The sequence below is a fragment of the Meles meles genome, chromosome 11 (assembly GCF_922984935.1).
Source record: "Meles meles chromosome 11, mMelMel3.1 paternal haplotype, whole genome shotgun sequence".
Lineage (NCBI taxonomy): Eukaryota > Metazoa > Chordata > Mammalia > Carnivora > Mustelidae > Meles > Meles meles.
This window is the reverse complement of record NC_060076.1, coordinates 2,633,656-2,646,926: the sequence shown is the minus strand read 5'-3', so window position 1 is coordinate 2,646,926 and position 13,271 is coordinate 2,633,656.

Here is a 13,271-nt window from a genome sequence, read left to right as displayed (position 1 = left end):
GCTTCCGCCTCCCCCCCCGCCCCGGCCTCAGGGTTCCGTCCTGACTCCTTATCCCCTTGTCTGGCCCGGGAGGCCCTGCTGACCTGCCACACGTGGGCCAGACACTCCATCGCACACTCACTCACACTCAGACTCACACCGTGTTCACACGCACGCTCACACCCATAGACGCTCACACCCACTCACACTCACATCAGACTCATACTGTGTTTGCTTGCTCACAGACACGCTCGTGCACACACTCGGACTCCCGCCCACACCCAGACACATTTCTGCACACTCAGACTCGCCTGTGTTCACACACTCACAAACACACTCACACTCATTTCCACACACGCACGCACCACACTTGGACACATTTCTGCACACTCAGACTCATACTCGTGTTCGCACACTCACAAACACACGCTCACGTTTACGCACACTCGGATTCACTTGTGTTCGCACACTCACACACTCTCGCCCACACCCACTCAGACCTGTATTCCCACACGCACACAGACACACTCACACCTGTGCTCACGTGCACGCGCACACCCGCACACTCACGTGCACACATGCACAGGCCCTCAGATACACTCACACTCGCATTCACAGCGACAACACGCGACACTCCCTTCTACCCACACACACTCACACGCACACACGCCCTCTCGCACACTCAGGCTCCAGCTGCAGCCTCCTGGCTCCCGTACAAGCACTTGCTCTGTGGGACACCCTGCCTGGACCCCGTCCTTCACCTCGACGTGGCTATGCTGCCTCCTCCAGGAAGCCTTCCAGTCCTGGCTCCCCAGCTGCGTGTGCACGTCCCAGCCTGTCCTTGGCCGCAGGTGTGGTGGCCCGTACACAGCAGGCACTCACTCTGTGCCGTGATCACTGTTTGCTGCAGAGGGTGCTGGAAGGATGGCTCGGTCCCTCGCCAATCCAGTAGGGAGGCGGGGCTCCTTCAGGGGAGCCCCCCAGCCTGGCCCCCGGGGCCCTCTGAGCTTCCCATGAGCTTCCCATCCCAACGAGGCAGCAGCTGTGGCTACGCCCAGGGGCTGTGACCGTGTGGGCTTGTCCTCAGGGGCTGGGGACCCTGTACCCTCCTCCTCTCTCCCCAGGGACAGCGCCATCTGGGAAGTTCCCTCCCCTGAGATCCAGAACCCGGGAGCGGACGGAGCTGGGAGCTGAACCCTGGCCACCCCGTTGCCCACAGTAGCCCCTCAGCCCGAGGGAGTCAGCTTAGCCTCCAGGCCCTAGGTCTGAGGACACCGGGACATATGCAGGCTATCTCACAAGTGCCCCCTGTGGCAGGGGCAGTCAGACCCTGGGCAGCTGGAGGAGGGGGCAGGCACACGCACCTGACCTCCTCCCTGGGGACGTTGTCGAGGCCTGTCCCTCCCAGCACCCGCAAGAGGGGTCCAGCGAGCAAGCGGCTGCTACGAACCCTCAGACTCCTCCCCTCCTCCCGGGTGGGGGGGCGTGAATCATCTCCTACATCAAGGTGACTGGCCCTCCGGTGGGTGGGGCCAGCAGGGCTCAGGGCTTCAGGGAGAGGGTGCAGGGGAGGGGCAAGGAGAGCCCGAGGGCTGGGCGGGCTGAGTTTCCTCAAAGCCTGAATCACCAGCCTCCTCATCTTGGCTGACCCTTGTCTCCCCTGCTGGGACTCCGTGCTTGGGGTGGGCACCTTCCCAGCTGGAGAGTCGGAAGGATCCGTCAGGTGGGCTCGGTCTGTGGATGCCAGCCAGAGGGGCTGGGCAGTAACTCCGGGCGGGACGACGGCTGCGCCCTGGTGCCGGGCAGCCAAGCCCTGCGGGGGCTTGGGGAGGTTCGGCAAGGCCCTGCCTATCGGAGCCTTCCCCCAATTCCTGCTGAACGGGACTTCGCCCCCCACCCGCTTTTAGAAAGCATGGCCCTGCCGTTAGCCAGGAGAATGGACACAGGGGCGAGGCCACAGGCCAGGAGGGGCAAAACATCCAGGAGGGAGGGGACAGGACTCCGTGGGCAGGAGAGACCAACTCAAGAAGCTGAGCCTTTCATCAAGGAGATTGGGAGGTTGCTGTCCACAGTAGGCAGTAGGATCCCTTGCCAATGACCCAGCAAGTCCATCTGCCCCACGGAGATGAGCGTCCAGGGCCCCAGTGGGCACTCAGGGCAGGGGGGGAGCGGGTACCGCAGCCTCGACCGTGATGGTCGCAAGCTGTAGAGGACCCAGCATCCCTGAACAGCGGCGCAGGTGAATAAATCCCACAGGACTGCACCTGCTCCCTGCGGGGACCGGGGACAGCCCGAGGTCTGGCGTTCCAACAGGCAAGAGTGGTCCCAGGCGTCAGGGGTTAGGGTGGGCTGGGGGTGGGAGTGGGAGGGGTGCTGGGGGCTCTGGGGCCATTTCCGGGACTGGTAGATTTCTGGTTCGTGCCTGAGTAGTGGCTCTGCGGGGCGCTCTGTGTCCCAAGTCACCTTCCTGTATGTCGGCTACAATTAAAAAAAACAAAACAAAACAAGGAGTTATATTTATTTTTATTTTTTTATTTTATATATTTTTAAAGATTTTATTTATTTATCCGACAGAGAAAGAGATCACAAGTAGGCAGAGAGGCAGGCAGAGAGAGAGGAGGAAGCAGGCTCCCCGCGGAGCAGCAAGCCCGATGCGGGGCTCGATCCCAGGACCCTGAGATCATGACCCGAGTCGAAGGCAGCGGCTTAATCCACTGAGCCACCCAGGCGCCCTAAGGAGTTATATTTAAAGGGCGTGCTTCCAGGTGAGCCCCCCAACCCCACAGTTACCTGGAGCCCCGGCTCCCCCTGGGTTTTGAAAGTTGACAGTTTTATTGGTGGGAGCCGTCAGCCTGTCGCCGCGGAGGCTGGGCTCGGGGTCTTGCTGGGCTAGGGGAGGCCTGCATTCAGGTGAGCTGGGCACCAGCACCCAACCTGTGTGTGTGTGCGCACGCGCGTGTGTGTGCACGGGTCTACGCGCGCACGTGTGTGCGTCCGTGTGAGGTTTCCACAATGCACGCAATTGCCTGTAAAGAAATGGACATGTTCTTTAGAAAGAGGATGCTTTTCGGAATTTCAATTGGCTGTCTTAACAATGTCTGTTTAATTAGTGTGTTGTGAAGGGGAAATGAAGGAAAATTATAATTCATCTGAGAAAACGGTTGTACGTGCTCAGCTCTTCTATCGGGTTTTGGAGGAGCCACCCCGGGTCCAGCAGAGCCGGTGCCCAGAGCCACCCGGGCCAGAGGAGGGAGGGAAGAGCCGCCGTGGCTGGAGGGGGTCCGGGGAACTGGAGGACGAGCGCGGGTAGGCTGGTGCGCGCATCGGGGGTCGGCGGAGCGCTGGGCACGGGGCGCGCCGGGGAGCAGGCCCGGCCCCCCACCCCCAGCTTGTGGGCGTCATAATCCGGGAGCCACGGGGGGTGGCAGCAAGTTTCGGGGCAGAAGGAATGGGGCCCACTGGAGACCCGGGTTTGAATTCTGATTCCTTCCCCGTTCTCCACCAGAACTCGCCTAGACTCAGCGTCCTTATTTGTAAGATTTGCAAAAAAGCTGGTGCTGAGAGTGAACAAAATCAATCAATGAGCAAGAAAGGGCTTCCCAAGTGTCGGATCCCGGAGGAGCGTGGCCACGACGCACCTGGAAGGTCCCAAGGGCAACTCTCCGTCCCCAAGGGCCGGGCCTCTGCCGGGCTCCTCGGCATCCTCCTGGCTCGGTGAGGCCGGTGCGAGGCGCTCGGTGCTCGAGGCTGCGTTGTGCACAGCCGGTCCCCTGTGGTCTCCCTGAGCCCCGCGCCCCGCCGCGGCCCGCCCCCCGTGGTGGTCCAGGGAGAGCCCTGCAGGCGTGTCCTGTCCACCTGCCGGCTCCCAGGTCTCCCCACTGGCCCACGCCCTTCCCGAAGGGTCTCCGCTCCTCCCGCGTCCCCCCCGTCCCCCCCCACCTGCCCTGGTGGCTTTGGCATGGGCTGGGGGTGGGGAGTCCCGGGCTCCTCCTCCCCCCACCCGCCCCCTCTGCTGCTTGGGCACCAGCGTGCCCGAGTGAGCCAAAGGGCTGCGGGCAACTCTTGCCCAATACATTCAGGTGTCGGGTCCCGTAGGAGGAGGTGGTTCAGGGGAAAAGGTGTGGGGGCCCCAAGTTCCAGAAGAGTCTGCAGGAGTAGGGTCCATGAGAAGCACCTTCCACAACACCCTCGCTGTCCAGTGAGGCAGCAGCTGCCCTTTCCTGGATGCCCACCAGCCGGACAAGGGCTGGGCCCCGTCCTCTGGCTCACCGGAACCGTCACCACCCCTTGGGGAGGACAGGGAGGTGGACACACTGGCCTCCTGGGCACCCCTATTCGTGACCAGCTGGCCCTAGTTCCCAAATGTTCCCACAGCCCCTTTCCTGCTCTGAGGGGGACTTCCTGTGGGGCGGGGCCCCAGGGTGACAGCAAGCATGTCCCCCGCCGTGGGCCTCCTCTGCCCGCGCCCCCTGTCCTGCCGGCGTCGGGCAACTGTGACCGGGGGCCGGCATGCCCACCGGCCCGGTCTTGCCCACTCCCTGCCTGGGCAGCTAGCTCGGCCAAGCGCTGTGTGCCCACGGGGTCCGCACAGCTGCCTCCCGGGCGCTGGCTTCCCTGCTCCCCATTGTCGGGCACCTGGGAGGGCTCCAGCTCATGGCAGGATGAATAGTGTTGCTATAACCATCTTGGCACAAGCTGCCTCTTTCCCCTCCCGATCACGTTATTTCCCTCTTGCAAGGGTTTGGGCGCTTTCCCGAACACGTTCTCTTATGCACCCAGGAGCTGGCGGCCACCCAGGCGGCTGAGCCCTGGCCTCTTGCTTCCGATGAGACCGCCCCGGGAGCCAGGGGCCTCTCCCTTCACGTTCAGTGTGTGTGTCCAGCTCCGTGCCCGGGACTGGCTCCGCACGACACTTCCACTGGGCGGGGACCCGCATCCCCATTTCACAGATTCAGATGTCGAGACTGAGACGGTCAGCCAGCCCACTGATGCGGCGGGAGGGAGCTGAGTTGGACGCAGGTTGGTCTGACTGGAGGCCAGGGCTACTTACCAAGGGGTCCTCAGGACCCCTTCTGGACCCACAGTGCCCCGTGTCCGTCCCCAGGCGTCCACTCCTGTTTCTTTGTTGCCCTGTCCTGGGAAGTGTGTCTGCAGCTCCCTGTTCCCACGTGCTGTCGCATCTCCCAGACGCCTCCCAGGGCTCATGGGTCCTTGCGAAGCCAGAGGAGCCTGCCTGGGCCGCTTTGGGCATCTTTGCCAGCTCCAGGATGATCCCGAGGGCCAGGACCCAGCTCCCTGGTGGCTGTCTGGGTGTAAGCCACGTGTGGAAGGCTGTGGCTTCCTTTGTCCCCACAGGCCTTGGCAAGAGCTAGCCAGTTAGGCAGATAGATGCACAGTGGGTCAGACAGACAGGTGGGGTGGATGTGAAGGAGGACGCGATACAGAAGCCTCTGGGAAGGAGGCACATGAGCCATGTCCGAGGGGAGAGGGCAGCTGACCTGCGTCCCATGCCCTGGCTGCGTGTCCGCCAGGTAGGGGAGCCTCTCTGTGACAGCTCATTCCTGGGCAGGACACAGCAACCTCGGGTTCACGTCCTGCACCCGTGGCAGGCATGACTAATCAAACCCAGGTTTTTCTCCTGCTGCGCCTGGCGCCCAGCCCTCCCCCCGCAGCCAAGACCAGCTGATTGCCCTTGGCACAGAGGCCAGCCTGGCCATCCCGGCCGGGGTTCCTACTGGAGTTCTTACTGAAACCCAAATTCATCGGCCCCGCCAGCACCAACAGAGTAGATGGAGAGGTCTGGCTTGGGCTCCTTCTCTGCCCCCCCCCCCCCCCCCACCGGCCAGCCTGCTTTACTCACAGGACCCTCAGCACTGGCTGGCCCCAAGGAGCTCGGTGTTGCCTCTCAAAGGCTCCTGGTACCTTAGTTTCCCCTTCTGAGAAACGAGGGTCAACAGGACCAAGGGAAACCTGCATTTTTTAAAAAGATTTTTATGTACTTATTTGGCAGACAGAGATCACAAGCAGGCAGAGAGATAGAGAAAGAGAGAGAGAGAGGAGGAAGCAGGCTCCCTGTTGAGCAGAGAGCCTGATGCGGGGCTCGATCCCAGGACCCTGGGATCATGACCTGAGCTGAAAGCAGAGGCTTTAACCCACTGAGCCACCCAGGCGCCCCGAAACCTGCATTTTTCACAAGAAGGTGCAGGGCTCTGGGGAAAGCACCATCGCTCAGGCCCGTGGGCCAGCTGGGGGCTGACCCTACCCAACCCCCCCTCCACGGCAGATATCGTCCCCAAGAACAGGTCCCGCCCGGGTTAGGGCACCCGCACTCATAATAGTCGCAGCCTCGCGGTGCTTCTCTAGGGCTCTCCCTGGGGAGGGGGGTGGTCTCAGATTTCGTTCCTGTGGATGCCACGCTGCTCCTTGCCGGGTGAGGCCTGGCTGGTCCTTTCTAGACCTTCCCTCTCCTTGTTCCACCTGCTCCAGTCCTGTCTGACCAAGCTGCAGGACCCCCTTGCTCTGGGTGGTCCCCCCAAGCCCTTGGTCACTGGGCCTCGTCAGCCCAACTTGGGGCCCAGTGTCCGTCACCCGTCTCCAAACAGCTCCGTCAGCGAAGGGTGTGCTGGGTGCCGGGTGGAGGCCCAAACATAGCCCCTGCTTTGTTCGCCGAGCCTTTGGCACACCCTTGGGAGGTTGAGTGACCGACTCTAATCTGTCCACTCGGGTCTGAAACCCGGTTCTGCCCCTCCGAGCTGTATGAACTTGGGCGATTGCTCAGCCTCTCTGGGCCTCTTTTCCTTCCCCTGTGAAATGCACAGTCATGCACCTGCCCAGGGCGCTGGGAGAATCCTGTGGAACCAAGAAAATCAGGCCCAGAACAGACCCTTTATGACGATCGCGTGCCGGAGACATGGGGACAGCCCTCCCTGGAGCCCGGGTTCAAGGGGTCCTGAGCCGCCGCGTGCCACGCCGGGCCTGGGTTGGTGGTGGTGGGAGCTGCCGTTAATGGTGGTACCTTCCCCGACAGCCTGTTCTCCTCCGCGGGGCCTGCAGCCTGTGAGCTCTGGCGCCAGGACCGCCGCCCCGGCCGCCTCCCAGGTGGGGCTCCCCCGCCCACCGGCTGTGGCTGCCCACACGCCAGCTCCACCCGCCAGCTGGGCCACACACAGCCCATGCTCCCCCCACCGAAAGTCAACAGACCCATTTTAGCAAACGTGGAAGCCACAGGAAAGCAGAAAGTTGTAAACAAAGTTTCCTGAGGTCCCGTCCCCACCTCTGGCCTCCAGGAGCCAGCACCCGGTCCACAGGTCCCTGCCAGCCTCTTCCACTCCTGATCGTTGGGACAGCCCCGGCCCCACACCCAGGGTCTCTACCCTCCTGCCGACCTCCAGCCCAGCTCTTGTGGACACCCGTTTCTCAGAAGGGGAAGCTGAGGTGCCTACAGACCTGCGGGGGTGGGGTGCGGTGGTGTACCTGTTGGGCTGCGGCCCCTAGGCATGAACCAGGGTCTGCCTGACCCCCGCCCGGGGGTCCTAGCCTTGCGGGGCCTGAGCGAATGTGTGAGTGACGTCTACAAAGAGGAGAGCAAGGGGACCGTCCAGGTTCTCCCCGAGGGTCATGCTGGAGGCTGGCCGGAGACGTAGACCAGGTGCCCCCTTTTCCCGAGCACTAGGCTGGAGCTTTCCTCTGGGAGGCCAGGTGGGCTCAGCCTCTGGGGGGCCTGTCTGGCACCCGGGGTTTCTCCAGGGCCAGGGCAGAAGCGGAGGCAGCGGCTTGGCCGGCAGGACCGCGGGCGTAAATCACCCCGGGCAGCAGGCCCGTGGCGCCCGACGTGGCGGCCCTCCTCGCCCCCACCTTTCCCGCCACCCCCGCTGCTCCCCTGGGCCTGCCTTCCCGGCTTGATTAGCCGCTGGCTTGTGGACGGGGCTGTCTTCCAGGTGAACATTCCTTAGAAAAATGACTTCATTATCACCTTGGGCAGCTTGGAGGTGGGGGAGGGACGAGTGTGACCCGGAGGGGGCAGGCGGCACCGACGCCACCTCCCCGGGCTCCGCAGCTGGCCCTGGGTGGCAGGAAGGCCTGGAGCGGGCGGCGCGCAGAGACCCCCACCCCGGCGGGCCTGACGGAGACAGATCTCTGGGCCCAGGGGCTGCAGGGGAATATTACATTATGATAACAAATCACTCTGCTGATTGGAACTTAATTATGTCTCTTTTATCTTGGTGACAGTCACGCACCTGGGCTCGAGGCTGGCTGGGGCGGGGGACTCAGCCCCTGGGGATTAATGAACGCGAGCCCTCCCCCACCGGGAGGAGGCCAGTGCCGCCCCTCCCCCTCTGTGGGGCAGGGGAGACAAAGGGGACTTCTCCTGCCGGAGAATCCCCAGTCACCAGGGTCTTGACCAGGTGGGGATGGGGGACCAGGGCGGTTTGGGGTGATGGCGGGGGGGCCCTGTCCAGTCCTACCCAAGCAAACCCAGAGGGCACATTTGACATCCGACTCTGGGGCCCCACCACAGTGCGGGGGCCTGACCCCTGCAGGTGAGCAGCTCAGGGTCGTAATCATAATCGGCCGCTGACTACGGGCCAGCCCTGGCATGAACGAGGTCCTATTCCGGGGGCAGCGGGAGGCAAACAAGGCAGCCTGTCAGGGTTGGCCTTCCAGGCGGGAAGGGGGACTTAGCTGGCTCCTGCGAGCCCCAGGGTGGGGCAGGACAGGACAGCGGGGCCCGGCCAGCCCGGGGAAGCTGGGGGGCCGCTGGGCCTAGCCGGAGCCCAGGCCGACGATGGCCAAGTCCTGTTCCGAGAGCAGAATCCCGTGAATGATCACCTTTCTGAGGGCAAGCGTGCCCTGTGGATTTTTCTGGAACGGCTTTGATTTGGGAACTATTGTCCCGGGAACCAGTGACAACCGGGCGGCTATTCCCAGCCCGGGGTGAATTCAGATCCCGGACTGTATTAACCCCAGGGGCTCGTGGGGGGAGGGAGGTCCTGGCTGATGACAGGTCCCTGGGCAAGTCCTGGGCCTTCCGGGGCCTCGGTCCCCACGCCTGGCGCATGGGGCAAAGACCATGAGCCCCCAGAACGGGCATGAGGCCGCATGGGAACACGTACGTTTTCAAAGTCGCTTGCCTGCTCCGGGAGGCCCTCAGCCCGGCCGGGGCCAGTGCTCCACGACGTTATCTTAAACTCCTCCTCTCGACCTGCCAAGGCCCAGTTTTCGGTCCCTTTGGACAAGTCTGGAAACTGAGGCCCAGACTGGCGACATCACCTACCTGAGGCCACACAGTTGCCAGGTGGCAAAGGCCCCTTTGAGCAGGGGAGTCGGGCCCCGGTGTCTGCTCCGGAGGGAGGCTCTCCGTCCGCGTGTCTGGCTGAGAGCCTGTGCCCCACACAGGCAGGGGCCGTCGGTCCTGTCATCGTTTAGATGACCACGGGTCACGAATCAGACTACAGGTCTTGTCTGCGTGATAACGCTGAAGGGGTGCGCATTTGGACTCGAGAATATGGTCCCCATGCTGGGCCCAGGACATACCCTGATCACTCCAGCATGACTCCGGCCAGGGGGCTCCTTTGTCCCCAACTGGAGAAGCTGGGACTTGGGGGCACATCACCCCGGGGGCTGCCTAGGGTCCCGGGCTGGTTCCTTGCAGCTCCCAGCTCCGGGGTCTGCGCGGGGCCCATCTTCACCTTGGCCAGAAGGCCGCCAAGGGGGACAGCAAGAGTTTGCCTTGTGATGGGAGCGCTGACCGACCCCGGCGGAAGGAACGGCGTTTCACAGGTGGGCGGACGGCTGCTGAGTTGCCGCCCAGGGGGATCCGTCAGCCCAGGCGCTGATGGCAGGAGCTGGCAAAGATGTCATTGCTTTGGGGACAGGGAGAGGGTAGGGTGGGCCTCTGTCTTCCACCCAGTTCCCAGCAGGGAGGGGCCGGGGAGGCAGTTCTGCTCCCTTATGAGTGTGCGTGTGCATCCGTGGGTGTGCACTGCAGGCGTGAGCTTGGGATGTGCGTGTGGGCCCGTGGGATGCATGCACACCTGCGTTCCCTGGCAGCCCCGTGCCAGCACGACTTTTGGCCCGCATCCGTGCTGTGGTCCAACCGCTCGAGCATTTGGGAGTTTGCTGGCCAAGCACTGACCTTTGGGACGCGGAGGCCACGCTGAGCCGGACGGGGAAGCCCAGCTCTGCCATTGCTGGCGGCCAGATCCCGGCCCTGTCCCTCTCCCACGAAGGCAGTGCCGATGTCAGGGCTGGCGTCCCCGGCGGGTTGTGACGCTTCGTGGAAATTCCCAGAGTCCCCAGCACCCGTCCGCACCCAGAGCCGCACGCCGAGTGCGTGTGCTGGGGATGGGGTGTTGGGGCTTTCCTGAGGAACAGAGGAACGTGTGTGTGCGTGCGTGTGTGCAGAGAGAGGGAGGAGTTCGGTATAAGGCTCCTGTGAGGGCGGAGGCCGAGAAGTCTTGTCCTCTTCTGTCCACGAGCCAGGGCCCCGCAGCGGGTCGTGTAAACTCCCTGGGCCCGAGAACCCGCAGCGCCCCCTCGGCGGGTGGGAGCGCGAGCGAGCGCCTTCGCCCCATCGGCTGATTCCAGCACTAATCTCACCCAGAAGCACCCTTCAGACACTCCCCGATATCCGGACACGCCGCGGCCTGGTCACGTGGACACGGGAGATGAACCCCCGTGAGGGCTGGTTGGACGCGGGTGTGCAGACGTGTGTGAGCACACCCACTGCCCTGGGGGCGCCGCGTGTTTGCGCTTGAAGGTACCGGGGCAGGTCAGTGTGCGTGCACTTCTGTGCCCGTGGGCTCACCCCGCAAAGGCAGGGGCTTACGCGTGCTCGCGTGTTTGCCTGGGCGCCCAGGCGAGGCCAAGCTGCGTCTCTGGGGACTGCTGGTTGTTGGTGTAATTCCTGCTGCTTGGCTCTGGGAAGGCTCTGGGGCCCGGGCCGTCTCTGGGTGGGCTCCAAGACACACGGGCTTGGGGTCCCCGGGTTGACGGTGTCCTGCTGGGCCTCCGCCTGTGCATGGGAACACAGACACGAAAAAACCGCGGGTGCCCAGGGACCCGGAGGTGCATCCCCAGCACCTCCCGAGGAGGCCTGGCAGCCCTCGGCAATCCCTGATGCCCACCATGGCCCTTTGCCGAGGAGCAAACCAAGGCCCTGCCCGGGAAGGCAGTGACCTGTCTACCCCGCAGCTCGCGGTATTAAATTTGCTCCCAACGCACCAGAGCGCTCACTCTGAGCCTGTGCCCAGCAGTGCGTCCCAGCGAGCAGCTCGGCCTGGCGCTGGCACGAGATGGGCCCCGAGAACCGACCCTGCCCCACGGAGGCGCGGCCCCCCCATCCCGGCCGTAAGAGGCAGAAGCAGCAGCAGCGAGCGAGCAGCCTTCCGGAGCCCCCGCGTCGGGCCCAGACAGGCCCAGGTTTCAGTCCGGGCCAGGGGACTTTGGGCAATTTGCTTCTCCATTCCGTGCCTCAGTTTCCCATTCCCGCCTAGGGGCCTGGTGTGAGTTTTGTAGGCGCTTCCAGGGGGAGGCCCCGGTTCCCTGCTGGCACCCGCCTCCTTGGAGCACCCAGGGTGGATCCAGATCATTCCCCAGGCCCCAGACTGACTTGTCTACCGTCACGCCTCAGTGAAATGGCCTTGTCCCTTCAGGGAGGGCAGGGCTCCTTGTCACCTCTGTCACGTGTCCACTCTCTCTCTAGAAGTAAGTGGGGTGAGCCTGGCCGGGGGAGGTCACCTGGCCCGACCAGGGGCAGGGCTGGGAGGTGACCCGAACTGCGGGGCTCCTGGGGCACCTGCTCTGGGTCGAGCCCCAGGCACCCTGCACTCAGTAGGTGCCCACTTAGCTGGTTGCTTGTGTGCGAGCGGGCGTGTTTGCACGGACATCGGAAGCCAAATCCGTTAGCTCGCAGTGGGGGAGGGTTTTGGGCCGATACTGGGATACTCCACTTCAGTCGCTTGTCCAGAAGCAGGTGGACACTGGGAAGAGTCAGGTTCGTCGGGAGACCTGCGCAGGGGCAGCGGAGGGACAGGTCAGGTTGGGAGGGGTTGGGGATTCCTCCAGCCCCGACCCGAGCCAAAGGCGCCCCCAGGGGAGGGTGCAGTGGTGCGGGCAGGCCAGGTCAGAGCCGGAGCCCCGTCCCAGGGCGGAGCAGAAGCCACCAGGAGCCCAAATCTGGCAGAGCCATGGGGCGCTTGGAGGATGAGCCCTGGTGTCCCCTGGCCTCAGAGCCCTCACTGGGGTCGGGTCCCCCTCGTGCGTTTCTGCCTCGGGTGGGGTTCTGTCTCCTGCTTCTTTTTTTTTTTTTTTTTTTGAAGATTTTATTTATTTATTTGACAGAGAGAGATCACAAGTAGACAGGCAGGCAGAGAGAGAGAGAGAGAGAGAGAGAAGCAGGCTCCCCGCTGAGCAGAGAGCCCGATACGGGACTCGATCCCAGGACCCTGAGATCATGACCTGAGCCGAAGGCAGCGGCTTAACCCACTGAGCCACCCAGGCGCCCATGTCTCCTTCTTCTGTTCAGACCCTGCTGGCCCAGACGACAGCCGTCGTGCAGGGCCCCCCAGATCCAAAGTGGAGACTGAGGTGTTGGTTAATGCACAGGGAAACTCACCTCGACAGGTGGCCACGGGCCGCCTTCACGTCCAAAGCCCCGTGTCGGGGGAGAAGGAGACCAAGGACGCCCTGGATGGAAAGGGCGGCTTCAGGCCATCTTTGTGCCAGAAGACAAACCCCCTGAAGGCTGGGGCTGTCTTCCCTCCGTCTCCCCTGCGCTGGGCAAACAGGACCGGCGTCAGAACGGCCAAGTGCAGGCAAGAAGCTGACGAACTCCCCTCCCAGAAGCGCCAGGAGGGGAAGGACTTGATGCGATACGCCGTGTTCGTATCAGGCTCGGGGCGACCTCTGGAACCCTAGCCCTGGCTGGAAACGGAGCTTCGGGGCGATTCTCTGGGGATAGTTTTCACAGACATCTGATCCCTGAGGACTTGACCCCGCGAGACGGAGGCGGGCGCCCTGGGTGGAAGCCTGGCTTCCACTCCTCACGCGGTGGCCGTCACCGGGAGGGAGACGTGTGAGCCAAAACCCCAGTCTCCCCGACTGGGTGATGCAAGCTGCAGGTCTGAGCCTTCAAAGAACTCTCGCGTGGAAGCCCAGTCCGTGGGACCATGGAGCAGCTGCCTTGCTGGCCCGGGTGGGAGGTGGGGGCATCTCAGTGAAGCCCCAGGCCACCGCGGATCGGGCTGGTGGAACCCGGCTCCGGCAGGCAGAGGGGCCGTGGGTCACCGAGC